The 12,574-nt window shown below is 41.9% G+C and overlaps 1 pseudogene; it reads right to left on the bottom strand.

Annotated features, from left to right (window-relative positions):
- Positions 1-3,502: 3,502 nt before the first annotated feature.
- Positions 3,503-7,082, bottom strand: LOC100952959 (annotated as a pseudogene).
- Between the last annotated feature and the right edge of the window lie 5,492 nt (positions 7,083-12,574).

The following is a 12,574-nucleotide window of genomic DNA, read 5'->3' on the forward strand; positions in this document are numbered from 1 at the left end:
AGAGGATGGCTCAGCACATCTGGGGGGAGGCTGACATTCCATGTTTCCAACAAGCTTCCAGGTGAAGCTGATGCTGCTGGTCTGGGGTTTGAGAGTGAGGGTTTGTAAATTATCAAACCCACAGAGCCAGTTTGCAGCCAGGCAGGGCTGAAGATCCAAGTCTCCAAGTAACCTAGTTATCATTTAAGTGTCCCGCCTGGACTTTAATAAGGTAATCATAAAATTCATCATCCAAACTGGGGTCTTTTTTTTGCTTTTTTAAGTAAAAGGGAGCACCATTAATGATTACTGGGCAAGAATAAGAACTGTCCCAGGCAAATAGGCACGGTGGTTATATTGGCTGTAACAGAAGTTGAGATTACCTTCCAATGAACAAATCATTGAACATTTACTTAAAAAAAAAACCCTATTGAGAAAAGTGCCACGCTTAGTCCAAGAGGAAGTTAATCATGAATATTTTGCTATTGCTGGAGCTGTTCGGAAGCAGTAAATAAGGAGTGAGGATAAGAGGGATAGATTTAATTTACGCAGTTGTTCAAAAGGCTATTGATAAGGTTCTCCAGGAAAGACTGATAAAGATGAGTCACAGCGGATGGAAGGAATGTTTCCTCGTGATAGGAAACTGACTTAGAGCCCAGAAACAAAGGCAAGGGATAAACGGGCACTTATCTGCGCTAGGGTGGGTGGCTGGCCTGCTGAGGCACTGCTGAGACAGGAGGGGTGATAGAATGGCTGTAACAAGGCGCTTAAAATAAGGCAGTGTGTACATTAGAAAGGCAGTCCCAAGGTGTAGCAGTTTCGGAGTGGGTAAATGGGAGGCTGGAATAAACGCTAGATGAGATAACACCTTGAATGCTCCAAGGGAAACTAACTTCGAGGCAAACGAAATTAAAAATAAATGCTTAGGTTGTCAGTTTGGGGGAATATCGGGATGAAAAGGGTGACTAAGGGAAATACACCATGCAGAAACTGTAACAGGATAGCATGGTTTAAACCGCAGAAGTTCTCTGGTTTAAGCCAGAGGCTATAGAACACTACGGCTAAGGGAATGTCTACCAATGAATCTAAGCTTTAACCTGGATCTATTGAATCAAAATCATTGGAGGACGGGCTCAGGCATCTGTGTTTTGGAGAAATGCTCCACCAGAGAATTCTGATGCAAGCTACCATTGAATTCCAACGAATTAACTAATAAGAGTGATGTAGAAATAAAGTTTAATATTTGTTAACCAGGGGAAAGGGTTTTCAATTACTTAATGGAATAAGACAGCATTGTGCATGATTCTTACTATTCATGTTTCTTCAAAATTTTATTGGGAAATAGAATGTGAATATAGAAGAGAACCCAAAATACAAATATGCAACAAACTGTGTGAAGAGAACACCTGTGAACCTCCCCACAACTAGATCAAGAAATGAGCCTCCTGGCTCGGCGCCTATAGCTCAACCGGCTAAGGCGCCAGCCACGTACACCTAAGGTGGCGGGTTCGAATCCCCAGCCCGGATCCGCCAAACAACAATGACAGCTGCAACCAAAAAATAGCCGGGCGCTGTGGCGGGCACCTGTGGTCCCAGCTACTTGGGAGGCTGAGGCAGGAGACTCGCTTGAGCCCAGGAGTTGGAGGTTGCTGTGAGCTATAATGCCACGGCACTCTACCCAGGGGGACAGCTTGAGGCTCTGTCTCAAAAAAAAAAAAAAAAAAAAAAAGAAATGAGCCTCCTGCCATCACCCTGCGAGTTCTCAGGGGCCCCTTCCCAATTACACACCCTACCTACCCTCCCAAAGTAACCAGAATTCTGGCTTTTTAATGGAATCAATTCCTCCTTTTGCTTTGTGGCTTTTCCACCTCAAGATACTTCCTCAACAATATAGTTTTATTTTTCACACTTTTGAACTCTATATAACTAGGAATACATGGCTGGGCACCCGTAGCTCAGTGAGTAGGGCACCAACTCAGGCCTGCTAAACAACAATGACAACTGCAACCAAAAAAACAATGACCGGGCATTGTGGCAGGCACCTGTGGTCCCAGCTACTCAAGAGGCTGAAACAAGAGAATCACTTGAGCCAAGAGTTTGAGGTTGCTGCAAGCTGTGATGCCACATCACTCTACTGAGGGCAACATAGTGAGACTCAAAATAAATAAATGAATAAATAAATAAATATAAATAGGAACATGTATTCTTTTATGTCCAACATCTTTTATCCAATACATCTCAAAGATTTATCCATGACGTTGCTTATAGCTGTGTCTTTTCATTCTCAATACTGCAGAGTAGGAGTCAGAAAACCATGGCCCTTGGGCCAAATCCAGTCCCACACCTCTTTCATAAATAAAGTTTAATTGGAACACAGCCACACCTGTTCGTTTCTCTATTGTTTGTGGCTGCTTATATACTACATCAGTAGAGTTGAGTAGTTAGGACATAGACCTTGTGGTTCTTAATGCCTAAAATATTTGCCATCTGGCCCTTTGCAGAAAGAGTTTGCCAATCCCTTGCTGTATAGTATTTCATTGTACAAATACAGTTGACCCCTGAACAATGCACAGGGTTAGTGAGGGATGTCAGTCTCCACACAATTGAAAATCAGCATATAAGTTTTGACTCCCCAAAAGCTGAACCACTAATAGCCCACTGTCGATCAGAAGCCTTGCCAATAACCAAAAGTCGGTTAACACATATTTTGTATGTTATATGTATTATATACTGTATTCCTATTATAAAGTAAGCTAAAGAAAAGAAAATGTTATTAAAAATAATAAGGAAGAGAAAATACATTTACTGTTCACTAAGTGGAAATAGATTGTGATAAAGATTTTTTATCTTCGTCATCTTAACTTTGAGTAGGCGGAGGAGGACGAGGAAGAGGAGGGATTGGTCCTGCTGTCTCAGGAGTGGCAGAGGCAGAAGAAAATTTGCATGTAAGGGAACCCACGCAGTTCAAACGCATGTTGGTCAAGGGCCAAGTGTGTACTAAAACTTATTTATCCATTCTTTTATTGATGGTCAACTGGATGGTTCCAAACTGGAGGCTATTGCAAACATTGTTGCTATGAACATTTATGAACATGTCTCCTGTGCAAATAATTATGCACTTCTTAGGGTAGAAGTGGAATCATCAGATCATATCACAGACATAGCTTTAAAATTATAGATACTGCCACTTGGTTTCACAAAGTGGTTTCACCAATTTCCATTTCTGGTAGCACATTGTGAGAGTTCCTCTGGCTCCATATCTTTGCTAACACTGAGTATTGTATTTAGTACTGGCTCATTATATTTAATGTTTTTTTTCAAGATATGTTTATTCTGCATCATTTTATTCATGATCAGACTATTGCATTTAGCAATAAACAGCATGGATGCAAAAGATAGTCTACATTAAAATCCTTTGTTAGAATTTTTTACACTTTCCACAGAACAGGAACTAAAATAACCTTTTGTACAATTAGTCACAAATACAGTCCTCAAGTTTTTTGCCCATACACATGAATATTGTTCAAAACATGTCTTCTTTGTAGCAGCTAGGCCCTGCCACAACTGTTCTTGGTGAACTTTTCTTCACAAATCTGTTGTAACCTGTAGCTTCTTCTCTGCTCTTCTCTCCTGCTAAGCTTTGTTTCCTGGGAGTAATTAAAACCATCTGCCAGTACGATAGCTGCTTGGCACCACCATAGCCACCTTGGTTTTGTAGTTTGGCAAAGTATTGACCAACACCACCCTAGGGGCCAGAGCTTCTGCCTCCAAAATTTCCTCTCTTCACGGGTCCAAAATTTGAAGACTGATTGTTGGAATTGCCAAAATCATCGTAGCTTCCACCACCTCCAAAATTGCTTCCATCATTACCCAATCCATTGTAGCCATACCCACTGCCACTATATCCACCACCACCACGGCTGCCACCAAAGCCACCATGACCACTGAGGTTTCCTCCATGGCCAAAGTTGTCATTTCCACCAAACCCACCTTCATGACCCCCACCAAAGTTTCCAGAACTACGTTGATCTCTGTGACTGGATGAAGCACTAGAGAGCTCTTGTTTCGACGGGGCTTTCTTTACTTCACAGTTGTGGCCATTCGCAGTATAGTATTCCTTTTCTTTTTTTTTTGTAGAGACAGAGTCTCACTTTATCACCCTCGGTAGAGTGCTGTGGTGTCGGCTCACAGCAACCTCCAACTCCTGGGCTTAGGTGATTCTCTTGCCTCAGCCTACTGAGTAGCTGGGACTACGGGCACCCACCACAACACCTGGCTATTTTTTTGTTGCAATTCAGCCAGGGCTGGGTTTGAACCTACCACCCTCAGTATATGGGGCCAGTGCCCTACCTACTGAGCCACAGGCGCCGCTCACAGCATAGTATTTCTGAGTAACAATCTCATCCACAGAATCGTGGTCATCAAACGTTACAAATGCAAAGCCCCTCTTCTTGCCACTGCCTCGGTCAGTCATGATTTCAATCACTTCAACTTTCCCACACTGTTCAAAGTAGTCTCTTAGGTGACCCTCTTCAGTGTCTTCTTTAACGCCACCAGCAAAGATCCTTTTCACAGTTAAGTGGGCACCAGGTCTTTGAGAATCTTCTCTGGAGGTGGCTCTCTTTGGTTCCGCAACCCTCCTGTCCACCTTGTGTGGCCTTACATTCATGGCTGCATCCACCTCCTCCACGGTGGTGTATGTGACAAACCCAAAGCCCCTGGAGTGCTTAGTGTGAGCATCACCATTGCTCAAAATGGCTCCTCAGACTCTCATCAGTCGTTTCAAAGCTCCACCCTCCAATGAAGAGCTTCCACAGCAGACTCTTTAGGAGACTGACTTAGATATAATGGCAGTGGGAAGAGAGACTTTAATTATGCTTTCTTGGCAGTGTCCGCAGGCAGAAAGCAAGTGCAGCAAATCAATCAATGCAGATATGCTTGGTGTTATTGCATTTGTTGACCATTTCTGCAGAAAAAATGACCTTAGAACTTAGCAGCTTAAAACATTGGACACATCGTCTCACATAGTTTCTTTGGGTCAAGAATCCAGGAATGGCTTGTGTGGGTGGTTCTGACTCAGAGTCTCTTGGGGCCTTGAAATCAAGATGCTGGCCAGGGCTGCAGTTATTCAGAGGCTCAATGGGCCAGAGGATCTTCCTCCAAGCTCACTGATGTGGCTGCTGGCTGAAGTCCTCAGTTACTTGACCTATAACTCTCTTCATCACACTACTTGTCATATGACAGCTGGCTTCTCCTAGAAGAGTTGATGAGAGAGAGAAGAAGAGAGAGAATGAGCAAGAATGCAACCAAGACAGCAGCTGCAGTGTTTTTTATGACCTAAACTCAAGAGTGACATACCATTATGTCTGCCATATTCTACTGATCACATAAACAAACCCTGGTACAATGTGGAGGGTGTGAATGGCAGGAGCCTGGATCATTAGAGGCCAATCTGAAGGCTGGCTACCACATTCATTATGGACTTAGTTTGTTTTTCCCTGGTTGTTAGTATGTGGAGCATTTTTTCATTTGTATTGGCCATTAGAATTTCTTCTTCTATGAATACTTTGCTATTTTTCTGTGGGGTTGTGTCTTTCTTATTGATTTGTAGGGGTACTTTCTTTTTTATTTTAAGAGACGAGTTCTCTCTCTGTTGCCCAGGCTGAAGGATGAAGTGTAGTGATTCCCTATTCACAGGCATGATCATTGCACCCTAAAGTCTCAAACTCTTGGGCTTACACGATTCTCCTGCCTCAGCCTCCCAAATAGCTGGGAACTCAGGTGCAAGACACCAAGCCTGACCTAAGAGTACTTTTTTATATTCTGGATATGAAGCCTTTGCTGGTTTGTGTTGCAAGCATCTTCTTCCACCATGTGGCTTATCTTTTCACTTCTTATGTAATGTGTTTTAATAAACAGAAGTTCTTATTTTGAACAGAGCAAAATTCATTGTTCTCTTCATTCATAGTTAGTGATTTGTATCTTATTTAAGAAATGTCTCTCTCTGCTGAGATCAGGAAGACATTTTCTTATATTATCATTTAAGAGCTTTATTATTTTTCCTTTCAAAAAATAGGTCTACGATCCCCCTTGTATAGATTTTTATGTAAGTATCATGTATGGGACCAATTTTATTTCTTCTATGTATTGATATTCAATTTTCTCAGTACCATTTATGAAAAAGACTGTCCTACGTTTCAGCTGTCACCCTTGTGATAAATCAATTGCCCTTATCTGTGTTCCTACTTCTGTTTTCTTTTCTATCCTATTGCTCTATTTTTTTTTATTCTGGTTATAATACCACCTCTTTTTATTAGCACAGATTTAAATAGGTATTACTATTTTGTACAGTAAATCCTCCAAGCTTGTTTCCAAGAAGCAGAGAGAAGAGTAATATAATTCTGGATCTTGGAATGGCTGGTCTGATGAGAAATGTGTGGTCTTTGACCTTGGGAATCCCTAAATCTTGGTATTCCTTTAAAATCTAGATTAAATTCTACTGTGTCCATGGCATTGTCCCTAGGCAGAGAATCTCTCATCTGATCACCTCTGATTTCCAAGGCAAACAAAAACAATCTCTAATAACACACACATTCAATATTCTAATCAGGGTTCACTTATAGAATTAGAGCTAAATATCACATACAATTTCAACATCTTTTCCTCCTAGTTCAGTCGAACCCGTGGTCAAAAGGACCTTTGTCTCTTTCTCCAAGGATGGTAAAATCTAGTGTGTGTGTGCACATGTTCACACATACACACACACACACACACTGGGACATACTTATACTGAGAAATAATTTCTTATTTATCTGAATTTCAAATTTAACTGAAGAGTCCTATATTTTATGTGGCAACCCTACTTCCCACTCCTACTTCTGGGTTTCCCATTCTCCTCCGAGGTGTTAGGCACTGGGAAGAGAGATGAGGAGTGAGGAAGTGTGAACATCTTCTACTTCACGGCTGCTGCTGTAATTCTCCTTCAGCTTCCATCCACGGTGCCGCAGTCTGCCAAATCTGCCTCTCCTCAGGCACTCGTACAAGTCTCCGAAGGTCCTGCAGGGTGTGATCTTTTCTCCACTAGTTGCGTGCTCAGTGCCCATGCATTCAAGAGCTTCCTTTTTCCCACCCAAAGGAGGTGAGATTCATTTCTGACCAGGCTGGCCTTGTGCTAGTCATTAAGCTGTTATCTCTCAACTCCAAACCCAACTTTCTATATTCTGCTCTGTGATATGAGGATCAGTATTGAGAAGACGTATTTCTGCTTTTCCAGCTGCCTCCTCTTAGGTTCTGTCTATGGGGGCACTAGGGGCAACTGCGAGGCTGGAGGAAGAAGAAGGAACTTGCTCTGTCTGTCCCTGTGAGCAGCCTCCTAGCAAGGCTTCTTTCCCCTAGCAAGGCAGGTCCTTCTCGTGGCAGCAGCTGAATCCAGTTTGCAGTTTTCCTGATACTGGCAGAACCAGCCTCACTGTACCCTTCAGAGACTCCAGGCCCTTCTTACAGATTTGAAGGACCCCTCTCCTGAGATTCTAAGTGTTAATTCCAACCTCTTCTCATTGTTCCTCCAGACCGAGGGGTATAGTTTATTTCTTCAGTTGTTTCCTCTGTGCTAAACTAATGTTGTCTTTTTGCCTTTTTAGTTACCTAGTTTTCAACTTTACACACAGTTAACAATTCTACATATTAAATTCTCCCTGTTAGAATAACTGGTATGGTTTCTGTCTCTTGATGGGACTCTAAATGATACAAGGCCTTGGTCCTTTTCTGAACAAGGGACTTCCCTGTTCTCATCCATTCACACCAACAGTGCCCATTGTGAAGAGCCTGGTTACAGTACTCAGAAAATCTGACTCTCTCACCACTCAGTGTCAGAGGGTTGCCTAAAACAGGTTGCCTAAAGTCTCTTGGTCTCTATTTGACAAACTGAAATGGGAACAGTAATACCCACCTTAAGAGGAGGGTGTGAATCTCATTAAGGCTAACCTTACGACACCTACCAACCCAAGAGATATCAAATATAATTCCTCCCATTTGTACCATTTTTGCATCCATTACCTTAATTCATCCATTCATACAATAAACATTTATGAAAAGCAAACATATTCCATGTTCTGGGGTAGACACTAGAGTTCAACGTAATGATTGCCATTCATTGAGCATTTGATCTGTGCCATTATATTGACCATTCTGCATATATTATCTTTTTAGTCCTCTATGATGGAGACCATTATCTCTTCACTAAAAGTTCATGCTCTCACTTTCACTGTGTGGAAGCACGTTCCTAGCAAGGGATAATGTTTTCCAGCTACTTTTTTTAGGGGAGGGTCTGTTGCCCAGGGTAGAGTGTAGTGGCATCATCATAGCTCACTGCAACCTCCAACACCTGGGCTCAAGTGATCCTCCTGCCTTAGCCTCCCTAGCAGCTGGGACTACAGGTGCATGCCACCACGCCCAGCTAATTTTTTAATTTTTTGGAGAGACAGGGTCTTGCTGCGTGGCCAGGCCAGTGTTGAACTTCTGGTCTCAAGCAATCCTCCTTACCCCAGCCTCCCAGAGTGCTGGGATTATAGGTGTGAGCCACCACACCCAGCCCCAGCTACCTTTATAGTTAGATGCACCATGTGGCAAAGTTTTAACTGTGGAACATGAATGGAAGTAACATTCACCACTTCTTACTCCGGTCCATAAAAAACCCTCCCACTTAGGGTTCTTTCATGCTCTTTCCTTTCCCTCTGCCTTGAAACAGAAAATGGTAGCATCCAAGAGGACTGTGACTGAAGATCCTAGTGTGTTAGGGAACCTCCAAGACAGCACCCAATGATTTCTACCCCTAGATATCCCCCACCATGTATAGTCACCTCCATATTGACTGGGACAGATTTGTATAACTGAAAGGATTTGATGGAAATTATAAAATATGACTTACAAGGTCAGTTCATAAAAGACACTATGGTTTCTGTCTCCTTTATCCTGGATTACTCACTCTGGAGGAAGCCGATGCCATGTTGTGAGGACACTCAAGCAAGCAGCCCTGTGCAGAGGTCCACATGATAAGTTACCAAGACTTACTACCAAAACCCACGTACATGAGCTATCTTCAAAGTAGATTCTGTGGTCCTAGCCAAGCTTTCAGATGACTGCAACTCTGGTCAACATCTTGACTGCAACCTCAGGAAAGACTCTCATCAGAATGACTCAGCTAAGCCACTCCAAAATGCCTGACTCTCTGAAACTATGTGAGTATAAGTGGTTTTTATGAGGCAGTTTATACACAGAAATAGATAACTAATGCATCTGAGGCCCTAAAGGACTGCCAGGAGAACTAGTATTAACTAGTACTAACATACACTGAATGAGTGTTGGGCAAATATCTACAGTATTAAGCCACCGAACATTTAAAGTTTGTTACATTGCATAACAAATACTCTACATGATTAATTCAAATTTTATTCTCATCTGCTACTCTCTTTGAGAGAAACACATGGCACTGAGGGTCAGAATATAACAATATTTGAATTTAATAATTTCTTTGTTCTTATATACGACAATTGTTTTCAAATTTTATTTGGTACTGAGAACATTTTTTCCAATAAACCCTTTTCAAATCCCTCAGTATAAAATAAACAATGTCTGAGCTTGTTCACACTGAAGCAAGGTTGAAGTAGTAACAATCTCACACCCTCTGCCCCAGCTCCCAACTCACTCATTCAAGTTATTTTAGGACATAATAATAGCATTTCCAACAAGAAAGACATAGATGAGGAACATAAGTCCCTCAAATATGAAATTCTGGAACATGTTGTAAATGAAATGACTCTTGGAAGAATTAGTTATTGTATTAGTTTGCCAGGGATGCCATAACAAATGCTTAAGCAACAGAAAGTTATTTTCCCCTAGTTCTGGAGACTTTAAGTCCAAAAGCAGGGTACTGGCAGGACTGGTTTCCTCTGAGGTCTCTCTCCCTGGCTTGTAGATAGCTGCCCTCTTGCTACCTCTTTAGTTGGTTATCCGTGTGTACACATGCCTGGTGTCTGTGTGTTCTAATCTCTGCTTCTTGTGAGAACACCAGTCAGACTGGATTAGGGCCCACCTAATGACCTAATTTTATCACATCTCCAACTACAGTCATATTTCAAGGTACTGGGGTGTTATGACTTCAACATACAAATTTTGGGAGAATATAATTCAGCCCATAACAGTTCTCTCTCTTCCCCTCTCTCTCCTGTCTTGCCCTCTATTTCGCCTCCTCCCACCTTTCCTCCTTCTTTGTCTCCAGCTAGCAAATTAGCCTGAAGTAATTTGTACAAAGCAAGTAGGCACATGTAAGGGAACTCCAAGAACTTTAATTTTATTGGGGAAAAAATAAGCTCAACAAAGTCAATGGAATTTTGCAGAGTTAGATAGAACTCTTAATGTTAAAAAGCAAGCCAAATTATGCCAACTCCAGTCAGTGCAAGCCTGCTATCTCTGGTCATCTCAGCAGTTAAAATCCAGTTCTTGAAACACTTTCAAGTTCTAAGACTTCCTTTCTTCCACAGAAAAAGGAAAATGTGATTCCAGTTAAAGCCAAAAAGCAGCAGTGGGTTTGATGTTTAACTGCTCCCAGCTCACTTTCCAGGCAATTCTAGAAGAAACATATTCCTCTTACATTTTAATGGTATACTTCAAAAAAGGCAGAAAGGATCCCTTTGTTCACGTTGCAAGTATGTCTTCATCTCTTCTCTTAGGAAAGATATTAAAGGCAAATAAGAGGAAATGCTACCATGTGAAGTAGATGTTGCTGTCAAAAGTCTGGGACGAGTTCAATAGTCTGGGAATAAACTTGCTTGGAGAAAGCAATTCCAAGTGCCTTTCAAAGTTAATGACTATTAACATAATTTTCTTTTTTACAAACCATGTGGATATATACATAAAGCAAGTGTAGTGAGGTTGAAATTTTACCCACACTCTGCCTCATTTAGAATGCATTTGGCCGCAAGTAACAGATATTTATCTCAAGTAAATTTAAATTAAGGCATTTATTCTTTCACGTAACAAGTAGGGTAGTTTAGTTCAGCTGTCCAACAGCATTGTCAAGGATCCAGATTTCTTCTAGCTTCCCTGAGAGTCCTTAACTAAGTCCCTTGTTGGACCAATCATTACCTGCATCAGAATAGAGACTATTTCTTTCCTATGTATCTCTTCTTTCCAATAAGAGAGATCTTCCCAGATGCCCTACAGGAGATGTTTTGATGTCTCATGGCCAGAATTATTGTACAATTCCTTGCCTAAACCAATCACTAACAAGGTAATGGGGCATGATGACCAGTTTGGACTAATTGGTATTTGCTTCTGAGTCCCATAGGAGAGGGCCATTTTCCCTGAACAAACAGCTGTACAGAAAGAAGAAGATGCCTAAAATCAGAGTAACCAACAGTATCTGCTACATACAACTCAGGTGTACAAAGCATGGGCTTTCTCACTTGTCTATAAATATCTTGCCCATGAGCTCCTCCCATGGATACAGGGGTGGAAAAATTCTTATCTTCCAGTTAAAGTAACTTGGTCACTTCTAGTTCAAAACAGTCTTTCTCAAACTGGCTCAATTTCTTTTGTGTAAATATTTAATTCAAGGTTCAAATTCTCTACCAGAGCTAGCTCTCTCTTCTCAAAGGTTGGTTCCTTGTTCTCTATCTCAAGGTGGCATCTAAGTGCATGGAAAATTCTATACTTTCTCCTGATGAAGGCTGGGCAGTAAGGGGCCACATGCTCCTCATTGTGCTGTCTCTTGGATCATCAATACCCTCCACAGAGATGTTCCTTGTCCTGCCTGATCTTTGATGCTTCTGCTGGCCTCTTCTGCTAATGGCTAGTCAAAATTGTGGTCACTCCTTCTACTTGGGTTGTGATCCTGGGTGCTGGGTAAGTTCCACCTTAACTGTCACTGGCTGCACTGGTCCCTCTGAGGCTTGGGTGTAGCTTATGTTCAATCTCCCTCGCCTAGGCAACCCATCCTGCAGCTCATGGCTACAGAATCGTGTTGCCCTTAGAATAAGAAGACAGCTAATACATCCAATTGTTTTCTTTGTCCCTCTTGGGATGGTAAAGGGGGTTGCTGGTATATTTCCTTGTACGCAGGAATTGAAAAAGAATAAAGGCATCAGAACAAGTCCTCTCTGTGTAAGCACACAATACCACCAATGTTCCTCTAATGTTGCCACTCTGTGTTGGTGAAGAGCTTCCAATGACTTATATTTATCGCAGAGTACCAGACAAGGTCTAGAGTCCAAGCTTCACTACTTAAGCATTTCCCCCAAATGGCTCTCAGTTTTGCCAGTATACACTCTTACCCCTCCTCCCCCACAGGAAATTTGGATCTAGAGGGAAGGAGGCAAGATACACAAATAAGGGTTCAACCCCCAGATGAAAAGGGAGCACTTGTTCTACATCTCCTTAACTGTTCACAACTCCCATACATTATTTTCTCCTTTCTAAACGGGAGTCATAATTGTTCACAACTCATATTGTTGTTGTCAATCGTGTCCTCTTTCTTTTCTATCCTATGGTCCTCTTTGTTCCAGAAGGGATTTACTTCTCCTTTTTCCTAGGGAAACAG

This window comes from Otolemur garnettii, unplaced genomic scaffold (assembly GCF_000181295.1).
Source record: "Otolemur garnettii isolate 467f Iridium unplaced genomic scaffold, OtoGar3 scaffold00096, whole genome shotgun sequence".
NCBI classification, from domain to species: Eukaryota; Metazoa; Chordata; class Mammalia; order Primates; family Galagidae; genus Otolemur; species Otolemur garnettii.